The sequence below is a fragment of the Bufo gargarizans genome, chromosome 4, assembly GCF_014858855.1.
Source record: "Bufo gargarizans isolate SCDJY-AF-19 chromosome 4, ASM1485885v1, whole genome shotgun sequence".
In the NCBI taxonomy this organism is placed as follows: Eukaryota; Metazoa; Chordata; class Amphibia; order Anura; family Bufonidae; genus Bufo; species Bufo gargarizans.
The window spans coordinates 480,334,454-480,359,221 of record NC_058083.1 but is presented as its reverse complement, the minus strand read 5'-3'; the positions used below and the strand labels follow the sequence as shown (position 1 = coordinate 480,359,221).

The 24,768-nt window shown below is 47.4% G+C and overlaps 1 protein-coding gene across 2 annotated transcripts in view; it reads left to right on the top strand.

Annotated features, from left to right (window-relative positions):
- The first annotated feature begins 40 nt into the window (after positions 1-40).
- The window catches only part of AFTPH (aftiphilin), a 75,755-nt gene continuing 51,027 nt past the window's right edge, over positions 41-24,768 (top strand). Inside the window, exon 1 of one of the 2 annotated variants that reach the window (XM_044292247.1) lies at positions 41-246. The gene's annotated coding sequence lies outside the window, so the exon portion shown is untranslated. The remainder of the gene's footprint in view (positions 247-24,768) is intronic. The other variant, XM_044292248.1, reaches the window with a different exon arrangement.

The window sequence follows — 24,768 nt, the reverse complement described above, 5'->3', positions numbered from 1 at the left end:
CAGCGGTTCGGCTTCTCCGCCTCTTACAGCTGAACGCGGTGGATGACGGGAAGGCGGATCCGGGAGTGGGAGGAGTTGGGAGCTGTGAGGTGTTGTTGCCGCTTCCTGGGTTCGGGATTACCTGGCGAGTGGAGCTGCGGGAATCTCTGCGGTGACCGGCCGTACAAGTGGCGGAGAGCACGGGCTATACCGGGCACCGACATGAGTGACCCCTCCGAGCTGTGCGGCCCGGGAGAAGGGGACAAGGTGAGATGAGCTGCGGTGACACCTTGGACACACCATGACAGCACCTGACAACTTCCTCCAGCGTTACCGCTGCGGCTTTTACCTGGGAGGAGTATGCCCACGTAGTCCTTGCAGAGGCTTCCGTATGTGGTCCCTGTTAAACTACTTACCTGCTGTAGAACTGGGCGATGAGAGGGAAGTACAGGGTTAAAGGGCTCCTTCACAGTTAGTAAACCTGCCCCTTTTTCAAGAGCAGCGCCGCGCCTGTCCACAGGTGGCATGTGGTATTACAGCGCATCCTCTCTCCTGTCAGTGGAGATGAGCTGCAGTACCGGTCACTGACCAGGGACAGGGGAGGCGCTGTTTTACTAATCCTGGACAGCCCCTTTAATTTAGGATGTGTTTGTTCACTGCCTCGTTATTTTTCTGTCTGCCATATTGCAGTGGGCAGGCCCCTTCCCAAGCATAATATGTCCGGCCGCTGGGAAATCGGGGTCGTTTGTGGCACTCTTTATTGCTGGCATGTTATGGGGACCCCACATATGACCCCCATGCCAGACCCACTAACTCCACAGCAGAGAGGTGGCGGCACACGTGTGGCCACGCGGCGCCATAGTGAGCTCATCATGGAGGGTGATGATAATCTTATGCAGGCGAGGCCCTGACATTACGCAGTACCCGGGCAGATGATGGCTGGCGGAGCCAGGGGCCACAGGGTGAGATGTGCGGCACTGTCAGGTGTAAAGTCACTCTGAAGGCGGTTTTATCTGAGGTTTTCTATATGTTGATGGGGCTGGTGTCTGACAACAGGTGCGACGTTCTGCAGAACAGCAGGCGACACTTCTCGCGTTCTGCAGGTCGGTTTCACGCGCTGTTGGTTCCTGCAGCGTAGCCCTGCGCTTTATAAATCTGTAGTCAAACCGCACATGGAGTACTGGGTGTAAGGGCTCATGCACACCACCATATGTATTTTGCGGTCCAGAAAATACAAATCCGTTGTAACAATGCCTGTCCTTGTCCGCAAAACGGACAAGAATAGGAAAAGTTCTTTTTTTTTTTTTTTCTTTTTTTTTTTACTTGCGAACATATGGAAACGGGATGCACACTGAGCCATTTCTGTTTTTTTGCGGACCCATTGAAGTGAATGTTTCAGCATACGGGCTGCAAAAAACTCGGAATGGCCACGGAATGAAAATACGGTTGTGTGAATGAGCCCTAATTCTGGGCTCCTGTGCACAAGGCAGACATAGCAGAGCTGGAGAGGGTCCAGAGGAGGGCAACTAAGTAATAACTGGAATGGGGGGACTACAGATGCCAGAAAGATTATCAAAATTAGGGTTATTACAAGACCCTTTGTTTTATTTGGGAGTGACGGCGGCCCTCAGCAAAGTTACTAACATTTATGCCTGGAAACGTGTACATTTTGGTGAAAAAATGACTCCAGTCAGGGTCATGGACTAGACCACATACAATGCCTCAGGCCAACCAACCTACATGACCCTTTCTCTGGTAATACACTTGTATTTGTTATCTCAGTAGCGCCTCTTTACAGTACAGGGCGGTACTACATGTTCTGTACTGCCCTCTGCCAGGATGAGCTGCTCCTTTGGTGGTCAGGTGCGGACGGCTCCATTTTATTTTCCGGTACGCTGTGCTATACAGGGTCCTGAAGAAGCTCCTGCCCTCACCATAGAAGGTGATTTCCACTCCTGATGGTCACGTGGAAGGACTCGCTTTATCTGTAGTAGTTATCTGCTTATTTTTCTTATCTTGGGAAGACATGTTGGGGCTTTGGAACCAATTTCCAGTTTTCCATAGTTGTGCACTCAGGTTACAATGGTTTTAACATACAATAGTCGTCCTGGATCCCATTAATAATACTGTAACTTGAGGACCAGTGTATTAAAGGAATTCCGACAGCTAGTTTGAGCCTATAGAGCTGCGGACATGCGCTGCTAGATCGCCCCTATCACGTCCACAATATACGTTCCCCATAACTGTGAGTGCTTTTATTCAGTCATATATATGTAAATGAGGCAAGTAAGGAGCCCAAGGGGCTGTACTAACGTTTCAGGAGCCCAGCCACGCCGACGCTGAAGGCGCCCAGCACCGTCCGCATCCTCCGAATCTCCTCCTTGCTCCACTGATGTCACATAGTTGAAGCGCCGATGGCGGATCTCAATAGCGAAATTGAAAACTCTAATGTGAAAGTAGCCTTAAGCCTCATTCACACGTTCGTGTCCGTGCTCAAATCCGTGAGCAGGTGCTCAGTGATGCATCCGTGAAGGATCTGTGTGTCAGTTTTTTGCTGTCTGTGTTGCATCCGTGTTTCACTGACACTGAACAGCTGAAAAATAATTTTCAAAGCATCTCTTAATGATCCGTGAAACACAAATGGCATCCGCGGTTTTCACAGACCCATAGACTATAATAGGCGTGACGGATCAGTGAACAACGGACAAAATAGAGCATGCATCCGTGCTAAAAACACGGATCCACGGACCATGCTAAAACACTCATGTGTGAATACACACATTAAAATGAATGGGGACGTGTGCTGTCCGTGAAACGCTGACGTGTGAATGAGGCTTTAGGGCTCTTTCACACCTGCGTTCTTTTCTTCCGGCATAGAGTTCCGTCGTCGGGGCTCTATGCCGGAAGAATCCTGATCAGTTTTATCCTAATGCATTCTGAATGGAGAGAAATCCGTTCAGGATGCATCAGGATGTCTTCAGTTCCGGAACGGAACGTTTTTTGGCCGGAGAAAATACCGCAGCATGCTGCGCTTTTTGCTTCGGCCAAAAATCCTGAACACTTGCCGCAAGGCCGGATCCGGAATTATTGCCCATTGAAAGGCATTGATCCGGATCCGGCCTTAAGCTAAACGTCGTTTTGGCGCATTGCTGGATCCAACCTTTAGCTTTTTCTGAATGGTTACCATGGCTGCCGGGACGCTAAAGTCCTGGCAGCCATGGTAAAGTGTAGTGGGGAGCGGGGGAGCAGTATACTTACCGTCCGTGCGGCTCCCGGGGCGCTTCAGAGTGACGTCAGGGCGCCCCAGGCGCATGGATCACGTGATCGCTTGGCACGTCATCCATGCGCATGGGGCGCTCTGACGTCATTCTGGAGTGCCCCGGGAGCCGCACGGACTGTAAGTATACCGCTCCCCGCTCCTACTATGGCAACAAGGACTTTAATAGCGTCCTGGCTGCCATAGTAACACTGAAAGCATTTTGAAGACTGATCCGTCTTCAAATGCTTTCAGTACACTTGCGTTTTTCCGGATCCGGCGTGTAATTCCGGCAAGTGGAGTACATGGGGAAAATTGGCTTTTACCTCATTGGGATTTTTTGCCCTCCAAGTTTGTAGGATAACAGACTGAACTGGATGGATTCCTTTTTTTTTTTTTTCCCAACCTTACAAACTAGGTGATGCCAGGAATTCCCATCACTCCGCAGAACCAACCCTAGATGGCAGTGATGTAAGTGGTGTGGTTATTGTGGGCACCCTGCTGCCATAGGAAACTAGAACCCGAAGACTGTCAGCTCAGTCGTCAAGCTTCATAATTACTGAGTTGTTCAGTTGGAGAAGGTGTATTTTAGGTCTCATGCGCACAAACTTACTTAATTTTTTTATTTTTTTTGTGGCCTGTATTCGGAACCATTTACTTCACTGGGGCTAATTCACGGACAAGAATAGGAGCATCTTTCGCAGCCCCATTGAAGTGAATGGGGTCCGCATCGGAGCTGCAAAAACTGCTGCTCGGATGCGGACCAAAACAACGGTCATGTGCATGAGGCCTTATTCACACGTCAGTTTTCGGTCAGTGATTTTGAGCCAAAACCAGGTGCGGCTCTAAACACAGAACAGGTGCAGATCTTTCCCTTCTACCTTATGTCTTTTTTAGCTCCAATCCTGGTTTTGGCTCACAGTCACTGATGGAAATCACGGACGTGTGAAAAAGGTAATACAGAAATGAGGACCGAGACTCTGAAGAAACAGGAACTATTATCGGAGTCCCGCCGGGGCCAATAACACAGCTGGGCTCATTTATCATGCTAGTCTGTTTTATTAGGCCTTGTTCACATTTCAGTGTCTGTGAAAAACTCTGTGCGTGTTTTATCTGTGAAGATGTCCATGTGTCTTTTTTTTGCCCTCCCTGTGCCATCCATATTCTACAGACACTGCACCTATTAGTGGTCAGTGAGAAAAACGGACCAACCACAGACGCCTCACCGATGCTATCTGTGTTTTTTCATGGACCGCTAGACCAGTGTTTCCCAACCAGGGTGCCTCCAGCTGTTGCAAAACTACAACTCCCAGCATGCCCGGACAGCCTTTGGTTGTGCGGGCATGCTGGGAGTTGTAGTTTTGCAACAGCTGGAGGCACATTGGTTGGGAAACAATGCGCTAGACTATCATGGCCAAAGTAGTGCACATCTCAGATTTTTCATTTTTTTTTCTTTTTCATTGACTAACGGTCAGTACAAAAATACTGATGTGTGAACAGACGCATTAATATTAATGTGTACGTGTGCTGCAAACGGACAACACACGTCAGTGAGAAACCGAAATGTAAACGAGGCCTTAGGGCTCATTCACACAACCGTAAGTCGTCCATGCCTGTATTGCAGACTGTGAATGGCGGGTCCGCAATATACGGGAATCGGCCGTGTGAATTCCGTTGACTTGAATGGGTCCGCAAGATGCAAAGCAGAGACACGGATCTGAAGCCCCCGGAAGCACTCGGAAGTGTGCTATCTTTTGGCGTAAATTATGGGTCCGCGCCGCAATACCAGATTCACGCGGCCAGTGGCCGTCCATTGCGTCCTACAGCATGCATCTTTGTATTCGTCAGGGCGCAGGTGGATCATGTGCAATTACACTACTTGTTGGTCGGATGACTAATTAGGTGCAAAAGTGCATTGAAAAAGTTGTATATTGGATATAAAAAGTCAGTTTCTGAAAAGGTGCATGTCTACCTGTTGATGGGACTATTAAGCCACCCCTTGGAGTGGACTAAAAATTTGAATATTTTCCATTTCGTCCACCATGACGGCTACACATGAGATTGACCCCTTGACCTCTGTAGGTGCAGTGTTTTTTTTTTATTAAGGAACGGGGGTTGCCTTCCTTCCTTCACCTCTGCCCTCCTGCAGCGGCTGCTAAATACAGGAGTTGATTCTCGTCCCTGAAAGCGGGGGGGCCTGTTTTCACTCCTTACCGCATGGTCTTCCTTCCCTTGAGTGAGGAAGCAGACCGGAGAAAGAGAGCGGGACGCTGCACGCTGATCGGGAGGCGTGAGCCGCAGTTAGTGCTCAGTTCCTGGGATTGCTGGAGGGGGCGGAGCCAGGGAGTACGTGGGGAGCGCGGGCGCGTGCTTGTGACGTCGGACACCGCTCTTGGAGTGGAAGAGCAGGCGATTCGGTCCATTACTGTCTTCACTGATTCCTGCTCCTGGAAGAAGCTACAGCATCTCAGCTCCTGAAGCCCCTGGAAGCCACATGGAAAGTGCAGACCCACCTTCGGCTGCTCCTGCGGTGAGTTCCCCTGAGGGACAAAATCTGCATTTGTCTTCATGCTTTTCTGGTGTAAAATTCTGATACCTGGTTGCTCTTCTTTTTATAGGGAGTGAGAGAATGTAAAGTTAAATACAAATACGCAAGAATTGCAACTTGAAACGCCAAAAACAACTCTATCATAAATATCTCGCATGGAGTTATTCGTATCAACACCTATATAGCTCAAAGAGCAGCCACACAAAGAGTAATTCTAATTAAATATTCTTTATTGGATATCCAACACACAAGATGGTATATCAATTAAAAAAAACATATAGAAAGCAGTGCATACTGAGAACAGAACAGTGTTACAATAATTGTATAAAAACAGAGTAGGCTCCAAACCGCTAAGGGACTAGTATCCCCCCATACACAATAAAGCAGTATCAGCTAGGTGGGGCACATATGGCAATAAAGGCATCCAGAACATATGTAGACACTCCAGACATCTAAAGGAGTGTGAGTCTGAATGCCACCCACATCAAGCGGAGACTGCACAGGGGAAGGGGGGGAAAAAAACACTGTTTAAAGTGCAAATGCAGAGAAAATCCTACTGACCCTGGTCTGGAACCGACCTACTGACCTAGGGCGGCGGTTCCAGACCAGGGTCAGTAGGATTTTCTCTGCATTTGCACTTTAAACAGTGTTTTTTTCCCCCCCTTCCCCTGTGCAGTCTCCGCTTGATGTGGGTGGCATTCAGACTCACACTCCTTTAGATGTCTGGAGTGTCTACATATGTTCTGGATGCCTTTATTGCCATATGTGCCCCACCTAGCTGATACTGCTTTATTGTGTATGGGGGGATACTAGTCCCTTAGCGGTTTGGAGCCTACTCTGTTTTTATACAATTATTGTAACACTGTTGTGTTCTCAGTATGCACTGCTTTCTATATGTTTTTTTTTTATTGATATACCAAGAATTGCAACTTGTATAAAAAAAAAAACTCCCTGAAAATTATAAAAAGAAACTTTGCAAACCTTGCATTAGTGAGCTTCTAAAGGAAGAGCAACCATCTATCCTTATGGAGGTTAAATCTATGGTTCAAAATTAAATGACATCCTCCCTTACACCAGTTTTTCCTACGCCTCCAGCCAAAAAAATCCAGGTTATCTGTTCCATCCTCCTCTGACGCAGAGGACGTGGACAAGGAGGCTTCCACCTCTAGACATAGTATTGTCAGAGGGGGAAATTGCTGAAGACGAAAAGAAATACTACTTTTCCTCTGAGGAAATGGAGGAATTACTAAGGGCAGTAAGGGCTACCAGGGGTATGGAAAATATCCAGAAACCCCGGTCAGTACAGGTTGAGATGTTTGGTGGACTACGTAAAACAAGATCTAAAGTATTTCCCATTAACAAAAACATTAAGGCTATGATCCTTGATGAATGGACAGATCCAGAAAGAAGGTTGGGAGTCTCTAAGGAGTTTAAATAGGCTGTTATTTGACCCGTCTTTAACGAGACCCCAAAGATTGACATTCAAGTGGCAAAAGTTGTTAATAACTTCCCTGTCATTCAAGGATTCGTCACAGTTATGGGTCCCATGGAACGAAAGGCAGATGCCCTTTTGAGGAAACGCTGGGAGGCCTCCATGTTTGGGGTGAAGAAAAACATAGCGGCAACTTCTGTGGCTAGAGCCATGTATTTTTGGCTCTACAAATTAGAAAAACATATAAAAAATAAACTCCTAGAGAAGAAATCTTAAACTTCATCCCCCTTCTTAGGTCTGCCACAGCATTCCTGGCTGATGCTTCTGCAGAATCGGTCAGATTCGCTGCTAAAGATGCAGCTCTGTCGAATTCAGCCAGACGAGCACTATGGATGTAATCCTGGGGAGGTGACAGGACCTCCAAGACAAAATTGTGCTCAATTGCCTTTTCAGGAGAATACGTGTTTGGCCCTGTACTAGATGCAATCTTAGAGAAGGCGGCCGACAAAAAGAAAGGGTTCCCAGAGTAGAATAAGAGGAAACCTTTTAGTCCTTTAGTTCAGTCTAAATCCTACAAGGGAAAGGGCAAAACGGGATGTTGGGGAAATGTGGCAAAGGTAGAAGGTTTCCCCTTAATCCCCAAAACAAACAAAATGAAAAACAATGATGCCAGTGAAGGAGGAAGGTTGAGGACATTTCTGGCTCAGTGAGAAGCAGTAACTCAAATCCCTGGGCTTTATACATCGTGAAAAATGGCTACAAGATAGAATTTTCCTCAATCCCTCCAAGAAGATTTCAAATCGCGTCCCACAGTCAGAACATTTTACCAAAAAAATCGCGAGTAGTGATGAAAGTACCCGAATCGGAAATAGGATAGGGCTTCTATTCAAAACTATTCCTAGTCCAAAAACCTGACTGCTCTTTCAGTACTATTACAAACCTAAAAGGTCTAATCAAATCAATAACTTACAGGAAATTCAAAATGGAATCAATTTTGTCAATCATCCCCCTAATCAAGAAGGGAGCCTATATGACATCCGTCAATCTAAAAGATGCCTACTACCACGTTCCCATCCATGCAAAATATCTCAGATTTGCACTAAAAAACGAAGTGGGCATAATAAATCATTTTCAATTCTTCGCTCTACAATTTGGTATTTAGTCAGCCCTAAGGGTCTTCACAAAGTTGGTAGTAGAGATGATATATCCCCTCAGACAAGAAGGGCTACAAATTTTTCCTTACTTAGACAATTTCCTTATAGTAAGGAACTCAAAATTGGAAACGACCAGACAGATCAAATATGTGTTACAAAAGGTCTCAAAATTGGGCTGGTTGATAAAGGTAAAAAAATCTTGCCTATTCCAGTCATCAAAAAGGAAGTTCTTAGGGCTCTTTCACACGAGCGAATGCCGTGCGTGACATCTGCTCCCTGAAAGACGGCCAAGCCCCGATGCGGACAGCAGAAGCATGGAGCATGAACATGATTGATAATGCTCCGTGCCTCTCTGTGATCTTTTTACTACGAAATCACAGTGACAACTTTATTTCACTGTGATTTTGTAGTAAAGAGATCACAGAGAGGCACAGAGCATTATCAGTCATGTTACTGCTCCGTGCTTCTGCTGTCCGCATCGGGTCTTGGCACTCTTTCACGGAGCGGATGTCACGCACAGCATCCGCTCGTGTGAAACAGCCCTTAGGGGTAATGCTAGATTCAATATCCCTATCATTATCCCTCCCACAGGAAAAGATGGAGTCTTTCAGGGAGAAAATAAAGAACTTCCAGGCTCAGAAACGGTTCTCTATCAGAGGGGTCATGAGCATCCTGAGACTGAGGACCTCATGCATTACAGCAGTAGCATGGTGTCAGGCTCACACCAGAGTAACACAATCCTGGATTCTAGGAAAATGGAACAAAAAGCAGTCCTCCCTAGACAAGAAGATAAGCATCCCTTACCATGTAAAGTCAGAGTTAAACTGGTGGAAGGAAAGGGAAAATTTATCAAAAGGAGTAGCCTGGCTGACAGTGCCAGAAATACAGATCATGACCGATGCAAGCGGTTATGGACGGGGAGCAAAAGTGGCCTCCTCAAGTGGTCAGATAAAGTAAGTAACAGATCCTCAAACTACAGAGAGCTACGAGTGGTCTGGGAAACCCTAAAAGTATCTCAAGTAATGTTACGTAAAAAACATCTAAAAATATTTTTGGACAGTACCACGACTGTCGCCTATTTAAAACATCAAGGGGGCACAAGATCTCCAAGCTTGAAACTACTAGCGAAAAAATATCTTTTTGGACAGAAAGGAACGTCCTTTCCATTACAGAAGTCCATCTCAAGGGATCAGAGAAGATAGAGGCAGATTACCTGAGCAGAAGAACATTACACCCGGGGGAATGGTCATTAAACCAAGGAATCTTTCATAAGATTCCCGAAAAATTGGGCTTGCCGCAAATAGACCTGTTCGCCTCAAAGACAAATGCAAAAGTAAGGTGCTTCTGTTTAAATCCTAGGGAAAAGTCGGGGGCAGTAGACGCCCCCCGACTGCAAGCAGTAGCCCCCCCCCCCTACCGTTTAATCTGTTAGTTCTCATGTGTAGCCGTCATGGTGGATGAAATGGGAAAACTGTAATTAAAGCTTACTGGTAATTCTGTTTCCCTGAATCCACCATGACGGCTTGTATATTCCCTCCCTTAATTGTTCTAATACGGAGTATGAAGTAATACTCGCTAAAAATAAAATATTTTGTAAACACTAATGGGTGAGAGTGGGTGGGGGCTTTTAAACTTTGTGTGTTCCTGCCCCTACAGAGGTCAAGGGGTTAATCTCATGTGTAGCAGTCATGGTGGATTCAAGGAAACAGAATTACCGGTAAGTCTAATTACGGTTTTTGCATCTAATTTATTTTGAAAAAAATGCGCACTTACATAAATAGGCCAAAAAAATCCTCACAAAAAGCCATGAGAATTAGTCTAAGGCCTCTCTCATGCAACAGTATGTATTTTGCGATCTTCAAAAAATATGGATGAGGTCCATGTAGGGCTGCAGCAAACTATTATTTTAGCAATCGAGTATTCTAATAAGAAAACATGAATTAATAGACTGTTTTCCTTTATAAAAACTCATCAGACCCCCTGCCATCAGTCCTTCTTTCTCCCTGTGCGATCAGCCCAAGTGCATCAGTTCCCCCTAGTGCCATTAGCTCTGTTCCCCCAGTGCCATCAGCCCCTCCATGCCATTGCCATGTCCCACACTCCCCCAGTGCCTCCATGCCATCCATTGCCATGTGATGTCCCCCACTGCTATCAGATCAGCCCCTCCATGTCATGCCCTCCAATCCCCCAGTGCCTCCATGCCATCCATTGCCATGTGATGTCCCCCACTGCTATCAGATCAGCCCCTCCATGTCATGCCCTCCAATCCCCCAGTGCTTCCATGCCATCCATTGCCAATTTCCATGTCCCCCAGTGCTATCAGATCAGCCCCTCCATGCCACGTCCCCCTCCCCCAGTGCCTCCATGCCATGCGTTGCTATGTCCCCCTCCCCCACTGCCTCCATGCCATCCGTTTGCCATGTCCCCCTCCCCCACTGCCTCCATGCCATCCGTTTGCCATGTCCCCCTCCCCCACTGCCTCCATGCCATCCGTTTGCCATGTCCCCCTCCCCCACTGCCTCCATGCCATCCGTTTGCCATGTCCCCCTCCCCCACTGCCTCCATGCCATCCGTTTGCCACGTCCCCCTCCCCCACTGCCTCCATGCCATCCGTTTGCCACGTCCCCCTCCCCCACTGCCTCCATGCCATCCGTTTGCCATGTCCCCCTCCCCCACTGCCTCCATGCCATCCGTTTGCCACGTCCCCCTCCCCCACTGCCTCCATGCCATCCGTTGCCATGTCCCCCTCCCCCAGTGCCTCCATGCCATCCACCATGTCCCCCAGTGTCATCCGATATCATCAGCCCCTCCATGCCATTGCCATCCATGTCCCATAGCGCCATCAACCCATGCCACCTTCAATCACAGGTGCCCCCGCCAGATTCCAGCCCCTGCTAGTGCTAACTTTATACTTACCTTTCCTGGCAGTGCGCTGACATGGAGTCTGCAGGAGATGGACTGCGTCTTCTTAACAGCATGCACTGGGGGGGACCTGATGTCACACACAGCGTCAGCCAGCTCGCTGACTGTGTGCACGCAAGGCCCTGCAGCGCGGTGCCGACGGGAGGCCACGGAGCGGTGAGTGAAAGGCTTCACTTCACTCCTGCTCCGTGGTCACATGGTTTAAACAAATCGCATCAAGGATTTTTTTTCATCGATTGCATGGATGAATCATTGCAGCTTTAGGTCCATGTGACGTCTGTGTTGCATCCGTTTATTTTTTTATTGCGTATCCATTGTAACACGCCTATCCTTGTCCTCAAAAATGGACAAGAATAGCACATTCAACGTTGTACTGTCTGCATTTTTTGCGGACCCGTTGAAATTAATGGGTCCACATCTTATCTGCAAAAAATACAAAAACGGATGCGCACCAAAGCTACGATCCTGTGAATGCACCCTAAAACTGAGAATTATCACACGAGGTGCAAATTTCTCCAAAACAGACACTTTGATTAGTAGATGTGCCTAAAAAAAATAGTCTAAAATAGGAAAAATTAGACTAAGGCCTCATGCACACGACCGTTGTGTGCATCCGTGGACGTTGTGCCGTTTTCCGTTTTTTTTCGCTGACCCATTGACTTTCAATGGGTCCGTGGAAAAATCGGAAAATGCACCGTTTTGCAGCCGAGGCCGTGATCCGTGTATCCTGTCCGTCAAAAAAATAAGACCTGTCCTATTTTTTTGACGGACAACGGTTCACGGACCCATTCAAGTCAATGGGTTCGTGAAAGAACACGGATGCACACAAGATTGGCATCCGTGTCCGTGATCCGTGGCCGTAGGTTGCTTTCATACAGACGGATCCGAAGATCCGTCTGCATAAAAGCTTTTTCAGATCTAAGTTTTCACTTCGTGAAAACTCATATCCGACAGTATATTCTAACACAGAGGCGTTCCCATGGTGATGGGGACGCTTCTAGTTAGAATACACTACAAACTTTGTACAAGACTGCCCCCTGCTGCCTGGCAGCACCCGATCTCTTACAGGGGGCCGTGATCAGCACAATTAACTCCTCAGGTGCCGCACCTGAAGGGGTTAATTGTACTATCATATCCCCCTGTAAGAGATCAGGGCTGCCAGGCAGCAGGGGGCAGACCCCCCCCCCCCCCTCCCCAGTTTGAATATCGTTGGTGGCACAGTGTGCGCCCCCCATCGGGCCCCCCTTTCTCCCTTTAGTGTAATAAATCGTTGGTGGCACAGTGTGCGCCCCCCATCGGGCCCCCTCTTCCTCCCTCTATTGTTATAAATCGTTGGTGGCACAGTGTGCGCCCCCCATCGGGCCCCCCCTTCCTCCCTCTATTGTTATAAATCGTTGGTGGCACAGTGTGCGCCCCCCATCGGCCCCCCTCCCTCTATAGCAGTAAGAACATTGGTGGCACTGGTAAGTGACAGTTCTTTAGCAATGCGCCGCACAGACCTTTCACTTACCAGTAGGTGGAGCTCCCGGCCGGACACAGACATCGCAGCAGCAAGCAGGTAACTATGAGTCTTCTACTATTGTACTAGTGCTAAGTAACCATGGCAACCAGGACTGCAGTAGCGTCCTGGTTGCCATGGTTACCGATCGGAGCCCCAGCGATTAAACTGGGACTCCGATCGGCACTCCGCTGCCACCAATGATCGGGGGGGGGGGGGGGGGATGGGAGGCCGCACACTGCCACCAATGTTGTTACTGCTATAGAGGGAGGGGGGCCGATGGGGGGGTGCACACTGTGCCACCAACGATTTATTACACTAGAGGGAGGAAGGGGGGCCCGATGGGGGGCGCACACTGTGCCACCAACGATTTATTACACTAGAGGGAGGACGGGGGGCCCGATGGGGGGCGCACACTGTGCCACCAACGATATTCAAACTGGGGAGGGGGGGTCCTGCCCCCTGCTGCCTGGCAGCCCTGATCTCTTACAGGGGGATATGATAGTACAATTAACCCCTTCAGGTGCGGCACCTGAGGAGTTAATTGTGCTGATCACGGCCCCCTGTAAGAGATCGGGTGCTGCCAGGCAGCAGGGGGCAGTCTTGTACAAAGTTTGTAGTGTATTCTAACTAGAAGCGTCCCCATCACCATGGGAACGCCTCTGTGTTAGAATATACTGTCGGATCTGAGTTTCACGAAGTAGCTCATATCCGACAGTATATTCTAACATAGAGGCGTTCCCATGCTGATGGGGACGCTTCAAGTTAAAATATACCATCGGATTGGAGAAAACTCCAATCCGATGGTATAAAAGAACTCCAGACTTTACATTGAAAGTCAATGGGGACGGATCCGTTTGAAATGGCACCATATTGTGTCAACATCAAACGGATCCGTCCCCATTGACTTGCATTGTAATTCAGGACGGATCCGTTTGGCTCCGCACGGCCAGGCGGACACCAAAACGACTTTTTTCATGTCCGTGGATCCTCCAAAAATCAAGGAAGACCCACGGACGAAAAAACGGTCACGGATCACGGACCTACGGACCCCGTTTTTGCGGACCGTGAAAATAAACTGTCGTGTGCATGAGGCCTAAGGCCTCATGCACATGACCGTTGTGTGTTTTGCGGTCCACAAATTGCAGATCCGCAAAACACGGATGGTTCCGCAATTTGCGGAATGGCATGGACAGCCATTGAAACAACTGCCTATTCTTGTCCGCAAAATGGACAAGAATAGGACAGGTTATATTATTTTTGCGGACCACGGAACGGAGCAACGGATGCGGACAGCACACGGAGTGCTGTCTGCATCTTTTGCGGCCCCATTGAAGTGAATGGGTCGGCATCCAAAAACTGCGGCTCTGATGTGGACCAAAACAAGGGCTGTGTGCATGAGGCCTAGAACTAGGGCAAAACTCTATAATGACCCCATGGTGTTCCTTAAGGGCATCATCCCTTTAAAAGGTTTAAACAATTGCAGAGTACATGCATTGCTTCATAAATTCATTTATACTGTAAAAAAACATTTCCCAAACTTGGGTTCGGTTCCAAGTGGTACTTTGGAACCGAACCAGAGTTCGGGAAATGTTTTTTTTTACAGTACAAATAAATTTATTAAGTTATTACCTGAAGTGTCGCGAGATTTTTTTTTGAAATATAATTTTTTTATTTTCTCCCACAATCCAAAAAGTAACAGATTGACATCATATCACATTGTACATGAAGATGACTTTGACATAGAAAATACATGCTCGGCACGTTACATCATTTGGAAAGTTAAAACAAAACCACCCAATATAAAACACAATTCCCCCCTCCCCCCCTTCCCAGCATCAGCTTAAACACCATACCTGGCTACACATAATTACATACGTATCTGGTAACACCTATGTCACTTTCAATATTCCCAGTCTATCCTTGAGGTCCTCCAACAAATACCACTCCGTCATCTTGAAGGGGGACATAATCCGGTTATATTCACCTTGATCAATATGACCCAGTATAAATTTGCGCCATGTTAGATATAATTTTTTCCCTCTAACCTCTTTTTGTTGTGTCGCTTCCAACCATTCTAGATGGAATATACGTCTGAGACACGTGACGACCATAGATATCGAGGGAGTCTGAGATTGAAGCCACAAGCTTAACAAGCATTTTTTTGCCCCTAGCACAATTTTATGCTCCATTGGCAATAGAGACGACGTTGTGTAACTATCGGACTGGTCATCTTTGTGGTATTGGACATGCAAGATCACCACTACAGGAGTAATCTCCGTCTCACTCCTACCACACTTTTTTAGTAAATCAGAGACTTCATCCCAATATGATCTCAATCTCGGACAGCTCCATAGTCCATGGTATAAATGTGTTCTAGGGGAATCACATTTTGGACATGCCACTATTCTGTCTAGTTTTAAACCTGCCCTTGGAACATCAAAACCATATATTGCGCGATGCAGAATTTTGAAGTGAGTCTCGCGCCAGTTTCCATCCGGAACAGCCTGATGTAGCGTCCCTATGCCTGTCCAAACCAACTGGTGCACATCCTTAACCTCCAATAATATTCCCCACTTCCGAAACATGTTCTTGGAGTCAACTCTCTCCCATCTATTTCTCAGGGATTGATAAAGAAGTGAGATTGTCGGTCTAACCTTTTGCCGTAAAAGACTGTCAAAATCATTTGTCCTCCATTCTTTTGTTAGATCCCTGCATAGTCCTTTGCCATATGACATAAGTTGCATGTACGGCAAGAATGTCAGACCCTGCAATCCCCACCTCCCCCTCAACTCCTCCTGTGTCCTCCACCGAGGTTCTGTCTCATGAAATACGTCACCCATCGTTCTTATCCCTTTGCTTAACCACATTGCTATACCTTTGCTATTCCTTCCTGGCTCAAAACTAGGGTTGGCTGCTATTGGGAGATGCTTAGATATTCGATAGGGCAAACCATACATCTTCCTCAGTATTTTCCATACTACAATAGTATCCCTTAACAGCAATGACATTTTAATTGATCTCGGCAAGTTAGGGATACTGGTGTGCAATAACGCCATCAGGTCCCAAGGTTTTGCTAACTTTCTCCAGACTGAGATTTGTATAATAAGAGGTCTGATTTGCCCAATCCAATATGTACCTGCTGTTACATGCTATATTATAACCCCTGACGTCCGGGAAGTTGATTCCCCCCACCTCCCTTCTCAGTTTCAATTTGTCCAGAGCCACTCTCGGCTTTTTGCCTTGCCATATAAACCGCACAAATCTGCTTTCCAAGAGTTTGACATCAGCATGTCTTAGCAGTAATGGAATAGTCTGCATTGGATATAACAGCCTAGCGACTCCCATCATCTTCACCAAGCAGCACCTCCCCATCAGGGAGAGAGGTAGGCCCTGCCATCTATCCAGGTCGGCCCCTATACGGGACAGTAATGGTGGAAAATTTAATTGATGTAGAGAGTGCGGGTCCCTCCCTATTTTCACCCCTAGATATGTTATGCTGGATTTGGCTATGCTAATTCCTTGATCTCTTTTTACTTTTTGTAAGATGTCATTCATGGGCACCAAAGGCAAGAGTTCACATTTTGAAATATTCACCCTGTACCCAGAATAACTTCCAAAAGCCTCCAAAGCCTCGAAAATAACTGGGATATGTACTCCCGGTCTAGCCAGAAATAATACCACATCATCGGCAAAGAGCGCCGCCTTCACTTGTTTGGTTCCCACCTCAACCCCTGTATACAGATCCGAAGAGCAAAGAAGCCGTGATAAGGGCTCAAGTGCTAGGTTGAAGAGCAGGGGTGAAAGCGGGCACCCCTGTCTTGTACCCTTTTCCAGTTTAAAAGGTTTGGAGAGGTAGCCCTGGGTATATACCCGCGCTCTTGGGTTACTGTACAAATTTGCAATAAACGTCCTAAAAGCCCCCTTGAATCCCAATCTGTCCAGTACCGCCTCCAGCCATGCCCACCGTACATTATCAAAAGCTTTTTCTGCGTCCAAGGTGAGCATGGCTGGACGTTCCCCTGGACGAGGGTCATGTCTAACTCTATCCAACACTGCTAAAACCGTCCGAATATTCTTGACCGCTGAGCGGCCCTGGACAAATCCCACCTGTTCAGCACCTATTAAAGACGGTAAAAAAGAGGCTAACCTGTCAGCAATAATTTTAGATAGGATCTTTGTGTCTACGTGTATTAGGGATATAGGCCTATATGAACTAGGCATAAGTGGGTCTTTCCCTGGTTTAGGTAGAAGCTTAATATAGGATACATTGTCCTTATCTGGATGGGACTTGCCCTTCAATACGTCATTATAAAGCTGTAGCATTATTGGGGAAACCTGCGAGATTAGCACCTTATAATATTCTCCCGTGAAGCCATCAGGCCCTGGAGCTTTTGCGTTCTTCAGCCCTTTAATGACCAGCTGGAGTTCCTCCATAGTCACATCCGCATTTAATTTCATAAGCTGTTCAGATGTCACCGTGGGCAACTCCACCTTATCTAAGAGAGTATCAACTAACGACATTGAAGAGTGATCCTTATATAAGGCCTTATAATATTGACCTACTATCTTGCTAATGCCCGCCGGGTCAATGACTATCTTCCCTTCCCCATCTTTCAAACTAAATATATATTGGGGCTCTCTCCGGCCTTTTGCTAGGTTGGCCAGCAAACGACCCGCTTTATTACCAAAACGATATAATTTAGCTTCAAACTGGGTTTGTCTGAGAGATTCTTTATGCTTTTCACTAGCTTCAAAAGCCTGACGTGCTTCAACCCATTTTACCTTATTATCCGCTGTGGGCATTTCTGTGAATTGCCTGTACATTTGTCTGACTCTATTACTGGCTCTTTCCAATGACTGCTGACAAGCTTTCTTCCTACCAAAAATGTAACTCATAATGCGCCCCCTCAAAACTGCCTTTGATGTCTGCCAAAAAAGTTCCGGGTTGTCTATGTGGACCTGATTATCCTCCCTATATTCTTCCCACCAGCCAATTAACTTATTCTGAAAGTCCTCATTTCCCACTAGCCCCGAGGGGAACCTCCACAGGTAATCTGATCCCTTCGGAAAAGTGTCCCTCAAGATCAGGGACACCGGAGCATGATCTGACACCATAATATCCCCCACCTCAGCATGTTCTACCAACCCCGCTAGTGAGCCCTGGACAAAGATGTAGTCAATGCGGGACCAAGAATCCTGAGCGTGAGAGTAAAAGGAATACTCCCTGTCATCAGGATGTAGCTGCCTCCAGGGATCTATCAGACCCACTGACTCTGTCAGCTGCCCCAAGACCGCGTCATGGGCCACCGTAGTTCTGCCCCCTTTCGCCTCAGTCTTTCTATCCTCCTGCCCCATCATCACTGAGTTGAAGTCACCTCCTACTATCAGGTTTGAGGTCTTGTCCAACAGTAACCTACTTTCCAGCGCCCTGAAAAATTGTGAGTTATTGGCATTCGGTCCATATACATTGAAAACAGTGTATTCCATATTTTGGACCCGTATCGACACCTTTACCCACCTCCCGTTGTCATCCGCTACTGAACTCAGCAAAGTGAAGTTGAAAGCTTTGTTGAACAAGATCAGGACCCCCGCTTTCCGCTCTGAGGAGGAGGACCCTATCACCTGGCCCACCCATAATTTTTGCATCCTGCCAAAATCCCCTGCTGGTAAATGAGTTTCTTGAAGTAATGCTATATCAGGTTTTAATTTTTTAAGATGGCGGAGAATCATCCATCTCTTCTGCGGAGAGCGGAGGCCCTTAACATTCCAACTAACGATCTTCATAATCTAGGATAATGACTAGAATGATGACTGGAGAAACATATCCCATTACCCAGATACTTCCAGGACAAGCGCCAGCTGATGCACAGAAATAAACATGAACATTATCACATACAATACTGTAAACTACCCCCCTCCCTCCCCTACCCCGGTTAGGCAAAACCCCTAGAACCAAGTTGTCCCTGTGACACATATTACCCAACTAACAACCTCCTCCCTTATTACCGACTTCCCTTTTTTCTAGGCTGCAGTACTCAACCACCCGTCCCCCATACTTTACACTATTCTAACCGCAGTGCTCTTTTCTTTTCTTTAAAACATATAACCATGCAATCTCACAGGCTGAATTTTAGACATCACTGCTATGCGCAACCACACTCCCGCTGCGCATGTTAAACCATGTCCACTTTCCATTGCTGGTAGAAAAACGACTCAGAACAAAACTAAACATAGCTACCAATAATGTCCACTTCATCTTGACCAAGAGTCCCTTCTTCTGGAAGAACGAGACCCTCTCTTATCAACTGGAACCATCTCCCAGTCTCGTCCCCGTCTGTCTGCGAGAGGCGAGCGTCTCCACTCCGGGCTTCTTGTCCTCTCCCCCCTCCGCTGTTGCTGTCCTGGCGACCTTCCTCTGCGTCTTGGCTCACCCTCCATGCTGTTATTCCGCAAGAACTCCTCCGCCGCCACAGGATCTTGATAGGTTTTGACCTCGCCATCCGCAGTTGAGATCTTCAAAATCGCCGGATACAATAACTGGAACCGTATTTGTTGCTTATACAGTTCCGAGCAAACAGCGCTGAAGTCACGCCTCCTTTTTGCCACCATTGCAGAGTAGTCAGCAAACATTAGCAAGGTATGTCCTCTGACCTTCAGTGGCCCTTTGCGAGCCCGAAAAGCTCTTAGGATGGCTTCCTTGTCGTTATAGTCTAGGAACCGCATAATAACTTGCCGCGGCCTAGACTGGAGGTTCTGCGAAACATTGCGGTCTTGCGACTGAAAGTCCACCGCAGGGCCTACTCTGTGGACCCGCTCCACAATGCGTCTCCCGGTCAGGTTCAGCGCTTGAGGTATTTCTACCTCGCAGATCTTTCAAGGCAGGCTGCTTCACACTTTCTGGCAGGCCCACTATTCTTAAATTATTCCGCCTGGACCTATTTTCCAGGTCCTCCAGGCGGTCTTTCAGCACGATGTTCTGCTTATAAAGATCTTGGGCTTCATGGGTACATCTGGTCACATCATCCTCCATCGCCGAGACCCTTTGCTCCAACTCCTCTATGCTTGCCTCATGCCTTGCCACCGTGGAATGCAGTTCATGTAGAGACGGTGTGAGTGTCTTGGCAAGAGTCTCTTTTATATCTGGGGCCAGGTATCGGGCCACTTCGATAGCTAGCGTCTTGTAATCAATATTACTTAGATCCCCTGCAGGCTTGCCGCCGCTTTCCACCACCTCTGTGGCCTCTTGGATCGCAATCGGGGAGTGAGGGCGGGAATCCGCCATCTTGCCCTGCGCAGCACTTGCGGTCATTTTCGTCCCGCTCACCACTTGTCGTCTGCCGCTCCTCAGCAAGTATCGGTCCATGGACCGCCGGCCGACACTCAGTGGGAACCCCCAGGTGACTTTCAGGGTCCCTTTTCGTCCACTAAGTCGGAGCGCAGGAGGATTTATAGGGGCAGGTGCCGGAGCTCACTCACTCCGCGTCCTGCATCCCAGCGCCGGAACCGGAAGTCGAAAAACGTGTCGTGAGATTTTGCGAAGCAATAACTTCAGCTCATCGGAGCCAATACATTCTAATACTGTACGGAGCTCCTGCTCCGTACAGTATTGGAACAAAGTTTTATGCAAATCTATTTCGGATGTTTTATCCAAAGTCGATTCGCTCATCACTAGTCATAGCCTCTGGAAATGTGTATAATGTGATGGAAATTAATGAATCCAGCCAGTAAAGGAAGCAATATGGACAATCACAATACATTAGTAAGTGCCTTGTATTAACTTCCTCTACATGATAAATGGCATTTGCTGAAGTAGGACAACCCCTTTAAGGTGGCCATACACATGAGATTAAAATGGGCTGGAATGGCAGATTTTGCCCGTTCCGGCTGTTTGAAAAATTAGCGAGAACAAGTGTTCGCGATCGCCGACAGCCAACTCTTGTCTGCCGGAATGCAATCCGCCGTGCTGGAAACCTTCGGCTGTTCATCTGCCGAAACTGCATGTTGATGGCATGATTTGCTGAATTCAACCAGTCACTTGCCATTGTGCTCAAGCACTAGGGCAGGGATCAGCAACCTTCGGCACTCCAGCTGCTGTGAAACTACAACTCCCAGCATGCAAACATGCTCTGCTGTTCTTCTAACTCCCACAGAAACGAATGGAGCACTCTGGGAGTTGTAGTTTCAGAACAGCTGGAGTGCCGGAGGTTGCTGATCCCTGCACCAAGGGGTCTGTTTTTATTAAGAACTGACCCCCTGGTCAAGCAGTTTAGTTGGTGGGATTGTTCGTATGAACGATCCATTATCTCAGGTGTATGGCCGGCTTTATATTTGCACTGAACTGCTCCCTAAGATCTGATCATAGGGTGGTGTCGGGACAGGCCGCTCCATGTTACAGTATGGACACTTCTGTAGTTCCCTCTGAGCGTATCCTTCATATGATCAGTCTGTCAATATAGAACCAGTCGTTCTATAGATCAGATCCTAGGACCGGATATTAGGAAGTCTAAGCAGTATTTGGGGCGATTTATATGAAAAGAACCTATAATGCTCATTTTCTTGTTTGTTCCTGTAGTGCTATATCCTGGTGTCAGTCGGTTCTCGTATCTCTGTACTTGGTAAATTTGCTTAGTTTACCTAATTGTGGGGTTCTCATTACAATTTTACCAGGTTGCTCTGTAAGGTAATCAGCAGGGACACGTGGCAGGGTCTCGTGGTGGATATTCCTCCATAGAAGACTGCAGAGGATACACTGTAATCTACGTCGCAGAAAAGCTAAATATTTCTCGTTCTCCTGGAATGCCTCGCTCCTGGTGTCGCTCCACATTGTGCCTCTCTGGCAGGGAGTTGCTTTTGGCTTCCAGGGAGGGGTGCGAGGAGCAGGTGGCACCTGATCCTTCCTCCTGAAATATTCAGCAGACTTGTAATTTTCCAGAGCGAGGCACTGGAAAGTAAATACAAGAACCCGATCGGTGACATTCCATGTAGCTATGGCTTTTGTCCGTAGATTGCATTTATTTCACCCCCCATGGGATCCATAGGTGTTTTCTAGGCTGCTCCATAGGGACTGTTTACATGGTGGCGGCTTGGTATCATAGCCTCCATATAACGCCTCAGCCAGGCTTTCCTCAGGAAAGCAGTGCAGATCCCGAACCGGTGGACTGACATAAGCTCATCCGCAATGGAGACGTCACAATGCCCTCAGGAAACGTAATATTAATGTGTTTTTTCATATAAAAGGATATGACCTTAGTTTACTGCACTTTGTGTTCTACCATAGAGGCATGCAGAGAGGTATCTCCAAGGAAGAGAACCATCTCACCAGCGCCACCTATTGGAAGGGACTCCCATGAGTCAAGATCCAACTTTCCAACAAGCCTTGGGATTTGACGAGGGAATATAGCCAGATATCCATCTGTAGACAGTTGGTTCGGGGTGCTTGCCCCTCATGAGTACGGAGTAGGATTCTGGCTGACTCAGTGTGACTCCTTGGAAGCTCCTTAATGAGACCAGTCCTGTACGGACACTTACTGGAAGTGCTCCATGGGAAAAGAATATGCAAAGAGGTATCTCCCAAGGAAGAGTCCCATCTCGCTAGTATGAAATCCCAAGGCTCGTTGGAAAGTTGGATCTTGACTCATAGAGAGTCACTTCCAATAGGTGGCGCTGATGAGATGCAGGTAACATTTTTCTTTTTGTCCAGCCGACAACCGGCATTTGTGCCGGATCTGCTTGACGGAGATGTGAGCGAGACCTAATTGAGCTCCATATCTATCAAGATACCTTGCCAATGAAGGGTGAGATTTCCTGCAAAACCTCATCTAATCTGCACCAAACGCACATAAATCCTTGCAGAAATTTGCGCAGATCTTATGTGCATTCACTTGCGCCCATGTGAGAGTGGCCTTAAAGGGGTTGTCCAGCCTTTAATATTGACAACCTATTGTCAGGATAGGTCATCAATATCTGATCGGCGGGGGGTCCAACACACAGGATCCTAGCCGATCAGCTCTCTGTGCAAGCACCTGATGATCGGTCATCAGTAGTGTTGAGCAAAATAGCAATTTGCAAGTTCGGGTTTGGATCATCTAAGAATTCTGTGATGGAATCTGTTACCATATGGAATTCTATGACGCCATGCCCCCGGGAAGCCTTTAAGAGGCATTCCGTCATAATAGAAGTCATGGAATTCCGTTATTGTCTGTGGTAACAGAATCCAACACAGAATTCTTAGATAACCCGAACGCTGAACTTGCAAATCGCAGTGTCGCTGAACATTAGTCATCAGTATCAATGGCTGGCGAGTAGTGCAGCACTAGAGTCAGGGTAAATTGGCCTTCCTTGTCATATCAGGGATTTTTCTTGGGAGAGCGATGAGGATGTAGATGTACAAAAAGACATCAAACTATTGATTTGTGCTTAAAGCCAAGATTAGGCCACGGAAACCAAAGGAGCGGATCTGGTCTTCTGACCCACCGCTGCCCTTTATTTCTGCAGCCTGGCACGTCCTCTCGGGAGATTGCTTGTGTAAACAGTCATTGAATTGGCCTTGTAGCTGCCTGGTAGTTCTCAAGCTTTCCTGGTCAGGCCTCCACATACACACACTTTTTCAAGTCCCATAGAAAATCCTGTAAAGGGGTTGTCTCACTTCAGCAAATGGCATTTATCATATAGAGAAGGTTAATACAGGCCACTTACTAATGTATTGTGATTGTCCATATTGCCTCCTTTGCTGGCTGGGTGCATTTTTCCTTCACATTATACACTGCTCGTTTCCATGGTTATGACCACCCTACAATCAATCAAGGGTGGTCGTGCTTGCACAGTATAGGAAAAAGCACTAGCCTGCGTGCACTCCCATGGTCCCGGCCACCAGAGAGGCTGATGCTTTTTCCTATAGTGTATAAGCACACCACCACTGATGGATTGCAGGGTGGTCATAACCATGGAAACGAGCACTATATAATGTGATAAAAAAAATGCATCCAGCCAGCAAAGGAGGCAATATGGACAATCACAATACATTAGTAAGTGGCTTGTATTAACCTTCTCTATATGATAAATGCCCCTTGCTGACGTGAGAGGCCTAACACAAAACGGCACCAAAACTGTTGGGTGTAAAACCAGGGGTTATAAGAGCACAACTCTATTGCTTGTATCACCAGGGGCTTCAGTATTCCTTTGTGAGCTGAAATGATGGGAGTTGTAGTTCAGCTGCGGTGTACTTTTTAGTTTCTGTATGCAGGACGGAGATGTCTCCTGCTCGTTTAGGTAGGGAAGAGCTGGAAGGCCGATAAAAAATGCAGAGTGGATTATATTACAGCGGTGTAACCAGGCACCCAGAAGTCTCCTCTGACGTGATGGAAAATCCCCTTTTATTGTGTCTGGACATAAATGAGATGATGTATGAACGCTGCGCACATGGCCATCACCCAGCCTCCTGCTTCTCTCCTCTTACTTTCACACGCAGGACGATGACAAGCTTAAAGGGCTTCTGCACTTCCTCTGGATAGATCATCAGCATCTGATCGGCGGGGGTCCAACATGAAACAGCTGATCGGCGGGGGTCCCTCCGATCAGATGCCATTCAAGTGAATGGGGCTGAGCCAGCCACTATACAATGTACAGCGCTGTGCTTGATGGGCGGTGAGAAGGCCGAGGCGCTCACAGAAGTGCCGCTGCCTTCTTAAAACAGCTGAACCCAGGTGTCAGACCCCACCGATTAACACTGGCAGCACTGATTGGATATTGTCAGACTATATACCCCTAACTGGTAACATCCCTCTGGACCTTCATTGCAAACTGCTGGTAATTCATCCATAACTTCTAGCAGGAATAATAAAGGAATGGCACAACATGGAGCCATAAGAATAGATGCTCCAGAATTGTAATTACACGGGGAATGCATGTAGTTAGTAGAGGTGACAGCTCCTTTTAAAATTAACATAAAAATAACCTCCTAGTATAGTTACCTTTGTC